Source organism: Dama dama, chromosome 13 (genome assembly GCF_033118175.1).
Source record: "Dama dama isolate Ldn47 chromosome 13, ASM3311817v1, whole genome shotgun sequence".
Classification (NCBI taxonomy): Eukaryota; Metazoa; Chordata; class Mammalia; order Artiodactyla; family Cervidae; genus Dama; species Dama dama.
Window position 1 is genome coordinate 31,863,611 of NC_083693.1, and position 11,304 is coordinate 31,874,914.

Below are 11,304 nucleotides of genomic sequence, written 5' to 3' on the forward strand. Positions count from 1 at the left end.
GGACACAACTTAGCAACTGAACAACAGCAACAAAGAATTAAAAAGGTTTATAAAATGAAAAACTTTCATAAAATGAAGAAGTTTCTGAAAATTTAAAACTTCATGAAATTAAAAACTACTTCATCAAATTTAAAACTTTCTCATAATATTAAAATTATAAAATTATTTATAAAATTAAAAATTTCTACTCCATGAGACACCTTATTCAGAGAACCAAAAGATGAACCACAGACTGGAAGAAATCATTTCCAAAACACATATCAAATAAAGGATCTGTACTCAAATTAGACCAAACAGCCCCATTTACATTTGGTAAGGACTGAAAAACACACCTAAAGAATATAAACAGATATGTGCATAGATATTTTTATCATGATGTAATTTTTATATCTCTGTGTAGATTTTAGCATCTCTGGGTAGATATTGATATCTCTTGGTAGATAAATATATATATATATATATATATATATATATGTAGTAGATATTCCATAAAATTAAAACTTCCATAAAAATAACTTTCATAAACTGAATAACTGGCATAAATTGAATAACTTGCATAAAATTAATAACTTTCATACAATTAATAACATTCATATTACTCAGTTCAGTCACTCAGTCATGTCCTACTCTTCATGACCCCACGGACTGTAGCACGTCAGACTTCTCTGTTTATCACCAACTCCCAGAGCTTACTCAAACTCATGTGCATCGAGTCGGTGATGCCATTCAACTATCTCATCCTCTGTCGTCCCCTTCTCCTACTGCCTTCAATCTTTGCCAGCATCAGGGTATTTTCAAATGAGTCAGTTCTTCACATCAGGTGGCCAAAGTATTGGAGCTTCAACTTCAGCATCAGTCCTTCGAATGAATATTCAGAACTGATTTCCTTTAGGATGGACTGGTTGGATCTCCTTGAAGTCCAAGGGACTCTCAAGAGTCTTCTCCAACCTCACAGTTCAAAAGCATCAATTCTTTGGCGCTCAGCTTTCTTCATAGTCCAACTGTCATATCCATCCATACCTGACTACTGAAAAAACCGTAGCTTTGACTAGACATAGCTTTGTTGGCAAAATAATGTCTCTGCTTTTTAATATGCTCTCTAGGTTGATGATAGCATTACTTCCAAGAAGCAAGCGTCTTTTAATTTCATGACTGCAGTCACCATCTGCAGTGATTTTGGAATCCCCCCAAATAAAGTCTCTCACTGTTTCCATTGTTTCCCCAAGTATTTCCCATGAAGTGATGGGACCAGATGCCATGATCTTAGCTTTCATATTACTCACTTCCATACAATTACTCACTTTCATATGACTAAAAACTTCCCCAGAAAATTAAAAACTTCCTCAGAAAAATAAAACTTATAAAATTATTTATAAAATTAAAAACTTTCACTCTATGAAACATCTTATTCAGAAAATCAAATAATGAATCACAAACTGAAAGAGACTATTTCCAAAACACATATCAGATAAAGGATGTATACTCAAATTATACCAAACAGCTCCATTAGAATTTGGTAAGAATCAAAACACAAATCTGGGGGAAAAAGGTAAATAGATAATAAATAATGAAGGAATAAGGACTAGGGTGGGGTAGAGACAGCCCCTTGAGACAGCTAACCCTAGGATCTGACATTCCCACACCTGGTCAATGTCCTGAGAAAACCATCATTCAAACAGGCATGTGCACCCCCACCTTCATTATACCACTACTTACAATAGTTAGGTCAAATCTTAGAGAAATGTGGTATATATATTCAGTGGGCCATTACTCAGTCATGAAAACCGCCACTGGAATTATGAAATTATGCCACTGGTCACCACAAGGTTGAACTCTGGAGGATCAAACACTAAGTGGAGTCAGCAACAGAGGAAGAAAACAGCAGATGATGTCCCTTCTAGGGAAAGTTAAACAAAGAGATACACTAGAAGAAATTTACAACACCAAAGGAGACTCAGAGCTTCAAACACAAAAAAAGAATCCAGGAAAGAAAAAGGAAAGGGCTAGGGGTAAATTAGGAGGTTGGTACTAATGTATGCACAGAAATCTGTATCTGTGATAGATAATCCACTAGGGTTGTCTCTTTCCTTCTTTCCACCTATACACTGAAATTAGTATCCCTAACATATCCACAGAAATCTGTATCTGTATTAGCTAATCCACAAGGATTATCTCCTGCCTGCCTTCCCTCCTTTTTGCTTTTTCCATTTACATACACAAACACTTATCTCTCACATACAAATACCCGTCACCGTAATAGATAATCCACAAGGACTATCTCCTTCCTTCATTCCTTGCACATACAAAAAAATTTGTATCTCTAATAGTTACTCCACAGGAACCTGATGTTCTTCACAGAGAATTTTACTCCACCTTGTTCAATAACCTCTATGGCAAAAGAATCAATAAAAAGTACAAATATGCTGTATGATTATGTCATAACCGAATCAGTCCATTGTATACATTGTGATGAAAGGAGAAAAAGAGGAATAGGTTTTTCTCTTTCCCTTTCCTGAGAACAAAGAAGATAAAGAGAACAGTGAGCAGGCCTGAACACTCCTAGTTGTTTTTTTACTTTAACTGCTCCTAACTCTGCAGGTCTGTAACTAAGTTTGCTTTTCTCCTCCCTAACTCTGCAGGAGCTACAATTCACACTTCTTCTTTTGACTCTATGTTAAGTACATCTCCTCTCTGCTTACAACACCCTTCCCCTTGTAGTTATACATCAGAAAGAAGGCCACAGGGCCACTGAACTGCTGGACACAATTACTGAGTTACTGACGCCAGCCTGTGACGGTCGTTGAAACCATTAAATGAAAACACCCTGCCATATTAATAAACAAGAAACATCACCACCATCAGTGATTTCTGGTCTCCAAATGTGAATGAGGGCTCCCCAAACTGTGATCTAGGGAGTGTTGCCACCCCCCTCCCATGGTGATTGCTGAGGAGCTAGGGGAATGCAAGAAGCAAGGTGAACAAGGAAACAGGATTGGACCCAGATGGCTGAGGTGCATGTGAAAGGAATGAATTTGGTGAGCCCAGAGGCTTGCATCTTCCCATACATAGAATGCTAAATTCCATAACCTGATACCTGATCTTTGATGCTCAGACTGCATGCTCTCTTTGTGGCGAATTTGTATATAGCCTGACTTAGCCTCTGCCTCCTTGGAGCAGTTTTCTCAGAGCTACTGCAATGCTGTCTCCAGAGCTTGGAGTCCTAAACATTTGCACCAAATAAAATAACTCTCTACTTTCAAGTTGTGACTATATTTTTTAGTCAACAAAACAATGCACAAGGAAGAAATCAAGAGCCTGCCACCTTTGTCCCTCACCTTATATAAGCCCGTAGACTCTTCATGGAGTGGAGGCACAGTTCTTGAGGTATGAGACTACTGTCTTCTGCTCTCTGCCAGCTGACAATTAAAGCCACCTTTCTATTTCCTGCAAACTCTGTCTCCGTATTTTTCATTCGGCTTCGCTGGGCAGAGAGGCCGAGATTTTGGCCAGCAACACACTGAAGACAAGCACAAAATTGCAGATCGACTAGCCTTCCGCAGCGTCGGCATGAAATTAAAGAAAAGGAGAGAAGAGTAATGTCTAGTTTATTCCCTCTGACCTGCTGGACTCAGGATGCTATTTGATTCCAGGAACATGATTAGGCTTGAATTCCAGGGCTGAGCTAGTGTGAGGTCTAGACAGCCAGGCAGGATGCCCTTCATTGAGATGTTTCAATCCTGTACTGTCTCTGGTTTTCTCTGGCTGAGACCAGAATCCCTAGTGCAACCCATTGATGATGGTCTGACCCTCTGGCCTCGAAGGCAAGAGTAAAGTCACCAAGTGTCCAGGGCCCTGGCGCTGGGGTCCCCAGTTGAAGCCTGCTTCCTGAGAGTGCAGCCTCCTAGGCACCCCAGCAGGGAGCGGTGCCCCAGGTAGGCATGAGCCTTGAAGAGAGGGGTAAAGCTTTAGGGGGAAGAAGCAGTGAGACTCAAGGCCTCGGGGGTTTGCTCAGTCACATTCCGCTCAAATTTATGGCCCAGGAACTGACCTTCCCTAAGGCTCTGGTTGCAGGTGGAACCAGAGTTGGGCATGAAGAAGTGCTGCCATCACGTGGACATTTCCTATAACTACAACTTGCCGACCGGTGTTTACTGGCACCTGTGTGGCTGTTAATGACTGCTGCCCTCTGGAAAGGTCCTGGGGTGGGTACTGCAGAAATAAATTCTGAACATAACTGCCTTTCCAGAAGCAGCTTGCAACAGGTAAAATTTCCTCACACCCTTTATGAAAAGAAAAGAAAAAACAAACAAACAAACAAACCCAGATGGCTGCAGGACAAGCACTCCACATTCCCAAATATTACAGGAGGAATGCCAATCAAAACGACAACAAGAAATCAAATCCCACCTGGTCAGAATGGCCATCCTCACAAGTCGACAAATAATAAATGTGGGAGAGAGCTGGGAGAAGAGGGAACCTCCCTGCATGGTCAGTGGGAATGGACATTGACAACAGCCACTAGAAGGGACAGCTTCCCCATGCCAGGAAAAAAAAAAAAAAACCTTTCCAGAAAACTAAGGCTAGGATACTGACTTCCCACATGTGAACCTAAATCCTGAGAGAATCATTCAAAAAGACAAATGCACCCCTATGTTCATGCAGTGCTACTTCCAATAGCCAAGACAGACTCAATAAAACATCACCGACAGATTAAATATTAAAGAAATGTGGTATATATATACAATGGGCTATCACTCAGATATAAAAAAATTGCCACTGAAATTATGAAACTATGCCAGTGGTCACAAGGATGGACCTTGGAGGATCATACAGTAAGTGGATTCAGCAACAGAGGAATAAAATATCAGATGATGTCCCTTCTAGGCAAAGTAAACACACACTCACCCACACAAAAAGAAAGAGATACAGTGGAAGTAATTTACAACACAAAAGGAGACTCAGAGATTCATACATAGACAAAGAATTGCAGGGAAAAAAATGGAAAGGGCTAGGTCTGAATTAGGAGGTCGGTACTGACGTATACACAGAAATCTGTATCTGCATTAGCTAATCCACAAGGGTTATCTCCTTCCTTACTTTCTTCCTGTTATGCTCATATACAGAGAAACATTTATCTCTAACATATACATAGAAATCTGTGTCTGTAACACATAATCCACAAAGACAATCTCCTTTTTTTCCTTACACATGTACAAAAAAAATCTGTATTTCTAATGAAGAGTCCACAGGGACCTGATAATCATCACAGAGAGGTTTATGAACTTTTTTTAATAAAGTCTATGGCAAAAAAAAATTTTTTTAAGTACAAATATGCTGTATCTGTCATAAGTAAATCAGTCTGTTGCCCACTGAGTGAGTGATAGTTGCTCAGTCATGCTTGACTCTTTGCAACCCCATGGACTGTAGCCTGCTAGGCTCCTCTGTCCATGGAATTCTACAGGCAAGATTACTGGAGTGGGTTGCCATTTCCTTCTCCAGGGGATCTTCCTGACCCAGGGATCCTGCATTGCAGGAGAGTCTTTACCATCTGAGCCACCAGGGGACCCGACTGCTGCTAAGTCACGTCAGTGGTGTCCAACTCTGTGCAACCCCATAGACGTCAGCCAACAGGCTCCTCTCCTCTGTCCCTGGGATTCTCCATGCAAGAACACTGGAGTGGGTTGCCATTTCCTTCTCCAATGCATGAAAGTGAAAAGTGAAAGTGAAGTCGCTCAGTCATGTCCGACTCTTAGCGACCCCATGGACTGTAGCCTACCAGGCTCCTCCATCCATGGGATTCTCCAGGCAAGAGTACTGGAGTGGGTTGCCGTTACCTACTCCGGGGAACTCTACTATTATGACATATTTCTAAGTATAAAGACAGGTCAACTTAAAAAGTATCAGCAGATACATGCTTGACTTTATCTTATAATCTTAGACAATACATTAGAATATGTAATGAATCCATACACATTTCCCAAAGGAATACTCAAGACAGAAGTGGCAATAAAGTTATAAATGACAGTCACCAATCAGATGAAATAATTTAGATGAAGTTTTTCTCTCTGGAAGAGATGGGGACTGAGCAAGTGGTCAGGAAGGAAATACACTGTGCTTTTAACTTTGTATGAAAAGTAACGGTCAGCTCCACCTTGCTGAACATAGTTCTGTTTTTGCCAAATAAATCCCCTACTTTAAATTGTGTCCAAATGCTTTATTAAAACTCTGCTTCTGGCCTTTGTTTTGGAATCTGTTACTTTTGTTGCCACTTCCTGATTGCTGTCCTCTGCAGCTTCTCCTTCTTTCTCGTTGTCCCCTGACACCTCGGTCGCCCTCGCGCTGTCCCCTGAAGCCTCGATTGCCTTCCCGCTGTCCTCGAAGTTGTGATATCCTTCCCGTGGACCTTCCAGCTCTGGTTGCTCTGTGGCCACAGAAAGCTGCCAGCGCCGTGAATCACACCACTTTTCCTGTACTTCTGTTACTGATGCAGTGGGGATATCAAAGCAAACACCATGCTTTCCTTTGAGAAAGACCATTCCCTTCACTTTGGAATCAATAGCCTCCCCCAGCTGCTCTTTAAGTTCTTTCCAAGCATAACCAATGTTTGGCACTTCAGTTGAGCACCACGATCATGATCACAGAGCCTGCTTCGGAGTCGATCAAGGAGCGCTGGTCTACGGACGCGGCACCGGAAATGCGGGCCAGGGCAGCTGCCAGGGCTTCCACAGCTCCCTTCTCCGCAATCAGCTTCTCGGCTGACTGCTCGAAGTGACTAATCGCAGTGGGAGGCACAGAGTCCGGAAGCCTGATGGCATCTTTGCTAGAAGCTTTCATTATCTCTGTTGCAGAAGGAACAGCTCTTTGTTTAAATTTAATTCCTGCTTTTTGCTCCACTTGGGCTGACTGGTATTCTTTGTGCTGGTAAAAGCAGATGCAAACCCTGGTCTTCTCAGCTCTACCTGTTCACCCAGAACAATGAATGTGGGATTCCACATCCATTGCTGGAGAACTTTGAACAACCAGATCAACCTCGGGGATGTCTAACCCACGCGCAGGAACATTGGTTGCAACCAAAACTCCAAAATCACCATTTCTAAAACCTTTCAGGGTGATTTCCCGTTGCTTCTGTGGAATGTATCCGTGTAATGACTGGGCATCCTGTCTTACAGTCACATTCTGTGACAATGTCTGGGCTTCTTTCTTCATTTCACAAAATATGACAGTGCGCCCTTGAAAACCACTGTACACTCTTTCACGTCTCCAGTAACTGCTGTCCTCTGGGTCCAGTGGCACTTGATAGCCAGGTGCTCTCCAGTTATTGCCATTTTCTGTGCCTTTTTACCAGTCAGGTCCACTTGTTCATATGTAGATTTCATGTATTTCTTGGAAACATTATACACCCAATAGGGGCAAGTTGCAGAAAAAAGCAATGTTTGGGGATTGTCTTCTGAATCTTTCTTGTGTGCCACACATAAACTCTCTTCCACTTGATCAGGAAAGCCCATATCCAACATCTGGTCAACTTCATTCACAACAACATGCTTAAGTTTGGTGAGATCTAGCTTGCCATTCTGCAGGTGGTCTTTGATACAATGTTTCACCATAAAAACAAGCCACTGCCAGCTTTTTTGTGATGTTACTGAAATCTCTGCTTACTTGACTTGCCAACTCCCTTGTGGGTGCAAGAACCAGTACCTGAGGGGCATGACCTCTCTTCCAGTCTTGCAGTTCCCCAAGAAATTTCTCAACCAAAGGGATAGCAAAGGAGAACGTCTTTACAGTTCCTGTCCGTGCCTGTGCAATCAAATCCTTCTCACTATAGACATAGTGAAACGTCTTTGCTTGTATAGGAAACAGGAAAGTCACCCCTCGGGCTCTGAGAAGTTTAGTAGTTTCTTCAGACATGGGGAAATTAGAGAAAGCTCCATCTTTTTGCTTCACAGTCATTGCCTGCTCTAACTCACTGTTTTCTTCACTGGCAGCTTCCTTGGAGTTGGAGTCAGGTCCAGAATTGGGGAATCCATTCTTGAGGTTGGGGCTTTTCTCTTGAATTTCTCCATTTATTTCTTTTTCTTCCTTCATCTTTTTGGGCTTAGGTGCACCTGATTCTTCCTCAGAAGGCTCTTCATTTTTTGTAACTTTTTTGGTTTTAAGAGAAACAATTGTCTTTTCACAGGCCTCCTTTGATTTTTTTTGAACTTTGGTTTTAGGAGAAATAATGTCATCTTAGGATGGCTCCTCTTTGTTTTTTGACGTTTTAGATGTAGGAGACTTCATGTCAACCTCAGAAGGCTCTGCTTTCTTCTTAACCTTTGTAGCTTTGGGAGAAATCATTTCTTCCTTTTCTTCTGCTTCCTCTTCAGTCTTCCTAGATTTTGGCTTCTCTTTTTTACCTTTCTTCTCATTTTGCTTTCGTGGCATCTCCACTTTTGCCACGGCTGTGTCTGACTCCAAAGCCGCGTCACTAACAAGTTTCCCTGGCATCACTCACACAAGCTGTGTAGGCCGACCAGTCTCAGTTGCTGAGGACAAGCACAAAACTGCAAATTGACGAGACTTCAACATAGCACTGGCATGAGACAAAACAAAAAGAGAGAAATGTAGTGTTAGTTTATACCCTCCGACCTCTGTGACTTGCGCTGCTACCCCATCCCTGGACCCTGAGGAGACTCAGCCCCAGGGCTGCGCTGGGGCGGGGCCGACGCAGCCGCGCAGGGTGCCCTGCGCTGAGACTCCTTCCTCTTAAGCCGGTACTGTCTGGTTTTCTCTGGCTTGGGCCAGAATCCCTAGTGCACCCCAGTGATAGGCCTGACCCTCTGGCCTTGAGGATACAGAGTAAAGTCACCAAGTATCCAGCGCCCTGGTGCTGGGGGCCCCAGCTGAGGGCTCCTTCCTGAGAGCGCAGCCTCCTAGGCACCTCAGCAGGGAGCGGTGCCCCAGGTAGGCATGACTCTGGAGGGGAGGGGTGAAGCTTTAGGGGGAAGAAGTAGGGAGACTCAAGCCCTTGGGTGTTTGCTCAGGCACATTCCACCCTGATTCACAGCCGGGGAAGCCGACTTTCCCTAAGGCTCTGGGTGCAGGTGGAGCCAGAGTTGGGCATGAAGAAGTGCTGCCGTCTTGTGGACACTTCCTATAACTACACTTGCCCATCAATGCTGACGGGCACCTCCAATTAGGAAGGCCTGCTGCTGCTGCTGCTCCTGCTAAGACGCTTCAGTCGTGTCCGACTCTGTGCGACCCCATAGACGGCAGCCCACCAGGCTCCGCCGTCCCCAGGATTCTCCAGGCAAGAACACTGGAGTGGGTTGCCATTTCCTTCTCCAAAGCATGAAAGTGAAAAGTGAAAGTGAAGTCGCTCAGTCACGTCTGACTCTTTGCGACCCCATGGACTGCAGCCTACCAGGCTCCTCCGTCCTTGGGATTTTCCAGGCAAGAGTACTGGAGTGGGGTGCCATTGCCTTCTCCGTAGGAAGGCCTAGCCAGGCTTTACTGACTATGCCAAAGCCTTTGACTGTGTGGATCACAATAAACTGTGGAAAATTCTGAAAGAGATGGGAATACCAGACCACCTGACCTGCTTCTTGAGAAATCTGTATGCAGGTCAGGAAGCAACAGTTAGAACTGGACATGGAACAACAGACTGGTTCCAAATAGGAAAAGGAGTACATCAAGGCTGTATATTGTCACCCTGTTTATTTAACTTATATGCAGAGTACATCATGAGAAATGCTGGGCTGGAGGAAGCACAAGATGGAATCAAGATTGCTGGGAGAAATATCAATCACCTCAGAGGTGCAGATGACACCACCCTCATGGCAGAAAGTGAAGAGGCACTAAAGAGCTTCTTGATGAAAGTGAAAGAGGAGAGTGAAAAAGTTGGCTTAAAGCTCAACGTTCAGAAAATTAAGATTATGGCATCTGGTCCCATCACTTCATGGGAAATAGATGGGGGAACAGTGGAAACAGTGTCAGACTTTATTTTTTTGGGGCTCCAAAACCACTGCAGATGGTGATTGCAGCCATGAAAATAAAGGACGCTTACTCCTTGGAAGGAAAGTTATGACCAACCTGGATAGTATATTTAAAAGCAGAGACATTACTTTGCCAACAAAGGTCCGTCTGGTCAAGGCTATGGTTTTTCCAGTGGTCATGTATGGATGGGAGAGTTGGACTATAAAGAAAGCTGAGCGCCAAAGAATTGATGCTTTTGAACTGTGGTGTTGGAGAAGACTCTTGAGAGTCCCTTGGACTGCAAGGAGGTCCAACCAGTCCATCCTAAAGGAGATCAGTCCTGGGTGTTCATTGGAAGGACTGATGCTGAAGCTAAAACTCCAGTACTTTGGCCACCTCATGCAAAGAGTTGACTCATTGGAAAAGACCCTGATGCTTGGAGGGATTGGGGGCAGGAGGAGAAGGGGGCGACAGAGGATGAGATGGCTGGATGGCATCACCGACTCGATGGACATGAGTTTGAGTAAACTCCGGGAGTTGGTGATGGACAGGGAGGCCTGGCGTGCTGTGATTCATGGGGTTGCAAAGAGTTGGGCATGACTGAGCGACTGATCTGAACTGAACTGACTGTTAAAGGACAGCTGCCCTCAGAAAGGTCCTGCGGCAGCTATTAGAGATAAATTCCAAACACAATCAACTTTCAAGAAACCAATTTCAAAGATCAATTTCCCTCATACCCTTTAAGGAAAGAAAAAAAGAACCCAAACAACCACAGGACAAGATGCTCAGCATCCTAAACATTACAGGAGTGATGCTGATCAAAATCACAACAAGAAATCAAATCCCATCTGACAGTTAGAATGGCCATCCTAACTGTCTGCAGACAGTACATGGAGGAGAGAGCCAGGAGATGATGGAATCCCCCTTTGTGTTCCCTGCGAACAGATGCTGGCAACAGCCCTTTGAAGGGACAATGCCTGCACGGGCCAGAACAAAACAGACAAGACAACTAAAGCCAGAATTCTAATACCCACACCTGGGCCTACATTTAGAAAAACTTTCATTCAAAATTACACATGCATCTCAACTTTCACTGTAGTGGTACCTCCAACTGCCAAGACACAGACCCAAGAAAAAGTCCACTGACAGATAAAATCTTAAAGAAATGTGGTGCATACACACTAGGGGCCATCACTCAGACCTCAAATGTTGCCACTGAAATTGTGAAATGATGCCAGTGTTCCCCACAAGCACGAACCTTGGAGGATAATACACTAAGTGAAGTCAGCAACAGGGGAAGAAAATAGCAGATGATGTCCCTGGAGGGCAAAACTGAAAAAAAAAAGACATACA

General features: G+C 43.6%; 1 pseudogene; it reads right to left on the reverse strand.

Moving 5' to 3' along the window:
* Positions 1 to 6,189: 6,189 nt before the first annotated feature.
* On the reverse strand, positions 6,190 to 8,484 carry LOC133067991 (nucleolar RNA helicase 2-like; annotated as a pseudogene).
* Between the last annotated feature and the right edge of the window lie 2,820 nt (positions 8,485 to 11,304).